This window comes from Mandrillus leucophaeus, unplaced genomic scaffold, assembly GCF_000951045.1.
Source record: "Mandrillus leucophaeus isolate KB7577 unplaced genomic scaffold, Mleu.le_1.0 Scaffold152, whole genome shotgun sequence".
Classification (NCBI taxonomy): domain Eukaryota; kingdom Metazoa; phylum Chordata; class Mammalia; order Primates; family Cercopithecidae; genus Mandrillus; species Mandrillus leucophaeus.
In genome coordinates this window covers 153,782-156,383 of record NW_012101499.1, presented here as the reverse complement: position 1 = coordinate 156,383, position 2,602 = coordinate 153,782, and the positions used below count along the sequence as shown (strand labels likewise).

Here is a 2,602-nt window from a genome sequence, read left to right as displayed (position 1 = left end):
CTGGAGTGCAGTGGCCGGATCTCAGCTCACTGCAAGCTCCGCCTCCCGGGTTTACGCCATTCTCCTGCCTCAGCCTCCCGAGTAGGTGGGACTACAGGTGCCCGCCACGTCGCCTGACTAGTTTTTTGTATTTTTTTAGTAGAGACGGGGTTTCACCGGGTTAGCCAGGATGGTCTCGATCTCCTGACCTTGTGATCCGCTAACTTTTTAAATGACAGACACATTGTTTGCCCTTTGCTTGTAATATTCTGAATGGTTAATTTGTATATCCCTCATTGGTCTTCACTACACCTCAATATGAGTACACTGGAGAAGGAGCCAGGTTTCCATTTTCAGATAGAATAAGCGAAGTTTGAGAAGCTACTATGTAGCTTTATGAGGCAGGTTACCTGTTTTACAAGATGTCTTCAGAGTTTTTTCTATCTCTAATTTTTTTTTAAGTTTTACAATTTTTTCTACTGTGATTCTGAATTTTAAAAATGGAACTAACTTCACATTTTAAATTTGCATTTTTGTCATGCTAAGATATATTCCCCTTCATGTGACTTTTCCTTTAATAGCACAAATTACAGCAACACTAGCTGGTATTCTTTTGAAATCGTTTAGAGAGGATCTTTGCGATTCTTTGACAGTTCAGTCCTGCAGACACATCTCCATCTTTGGAGGCTCCCTATCTTTTCCCAAGGGTCAAGTACATGGTGACGTTTTCAAACTGTTCCCTGCTAGGTGTCTGAGTTTGGCTCTGAAAGAAATAATTTCCTTTAAGAGCTCACTCCAAAGCAAAGCCTTTACACACGTACCATCTTCTTGGCCACGTGCATCACTCTGCATATAAACAGCCTGGTCGGCGGGGGCTGCTTGGATCCATCTGTAGGCCAGTGCTGCCCTCCAAGGGACAACCGGTCAACCTTCATGGGCATCAGAATTACCTGAGAAGTTCCACCAAAAAGACATGCCTGAAGGAGCAGGTGCAGGTCGGTCTGGAACCCTGGCCTCTGAATGTCACCAAGTGTCCAGGGATTCTTGAAACTTATCAGGGGACTTTTCTCTGTGGTGCGTTGGGCTGTACGGACTGCTGATGCTTCCTCTGAGAGGGTTTACAACCCCAGGCACATAAGAATCATGTGGGAGAACTTTAAACAGTGACAATCCCAGACTACACCCACAAAGATCCTGATTCTGGAAGTCTGGAGTGGGTGTGGGTCCGGCTTATGAAGCTCCTGGAGGCTTGAAGGCTCTGTTAGGTGTGAGCATCCCAGGCTCTGCCTGGGTCGTTCTAAACCCTGGTTGCACTTCAGTATTGCATAGGGAGACCTGTGGTGAGCTGAATAAAGTCCCCAAAGATGTCCACTTCCTCATGCCTGGAGCCTATGAATATGTTACTGCTGTGGTCTAAATATCTGTGTCCCCCCAAAAACTGTAGTTTGAAAACCTAATCACCAGTGTCACGGTATCAGGAGGTGGGGTCTTTGGGAGGTAATTCAGGCAGACTCTTTCCTCATGAATGGGATGCGTACCATTGTCAGAGAGGCCCCAGAGAGGCGCCTTGCTCCTTCCACCCTGTGAGAGGCCCCAGAGAGGCGCCTTGCTCCTTCCTCCCGGTGAAGCTGCAGGAAGAAGGCACGCAAGTGAACCAGGAAGTGGTTCCTGTGAACCAGGAAGCGGGTCCTGAGCAGACACCAAATCTCCAGGTACCTTGATTTTGGACTTCCTAGCTTCAAGAACTGTGAGAAATAATTGTGTGTGTGTGTGTGTGTGTGTGTGTGTGTGCTGTCTCTTATACACATCTAGATGTGTATAAGAGACAGCTGCTGCCCTCCACAGGGCAACCGATCAACTTTCATGGGCTTCCAGATCAAAACTGACCAATTAGTATAAAACTCTCTGAAAGGCCTGCCCATCAGTTCTTTTAAATACTCTCAGAATGATTGCATTGTCCAGCCAGGGTTGAGGCCCAAGTTCTATAACAGGGGTCATCCAATGTTTTTCCATAAAAGCTCTGATAGCAAATATCTTCAGGTTTGTAGGCCATATGGTCTCTGTCACAACTATGCTACTGTGCCCTTACAGTCTGAAACAGCCATAGATAATCTGCAAAGATATAAACATGGCTGAGTCCCAACAAAACTTTAAGGATACTGAAATTTGAATGTCATTTATTTTTCATTCGTCATAAAGTATACTTGTTCTTTCCATGTGTTTTCATTCACTGAAAATCCAGAGAGCATCTTGGCTCACAGGCTGTACACAAGTAGGCTGTGTTGGATTTGGATGTGGGGGCTAGAGCTTGCCTCCCTTGACCTTGATCACTGACTGGCATGTAGCTTAATGTCTACTGTAAGGTCAGGCTGGATTTTTAACCACCACTGGACATAAGTGTCCTGTAATATTGTCAATAAGCTTATTGATATCTTATCATAGATATTTTACATGTATGCAGGATCCATTCTTATTCTTGATAGCATATCTAATGGGTAACTATTTACGTATTTATTTTTTCACCACGGAGCATAGGGAAGCTAGCGATCTGAAGTTTGATTTTAAGCTTTTTTGATGATCTCATCCCTAATTTGAAGTCATAGACCTCCAGACAGCAGCAACC

At 44.8% G+C, this 2,602-nt stretch overlaps 1 pseudogene; it reads right to left on the bottom strand.

Moving 5' to 3' along the window:
• Positions 1 to 914, bottom strand: part of LOC105535961 — a 21,951-nt pseudogene extending 21,037 nt beyond the window's left edge.
• Between the last annotated feature and the right edge of the window lie 1,688 nt (positions 915 to 2,602).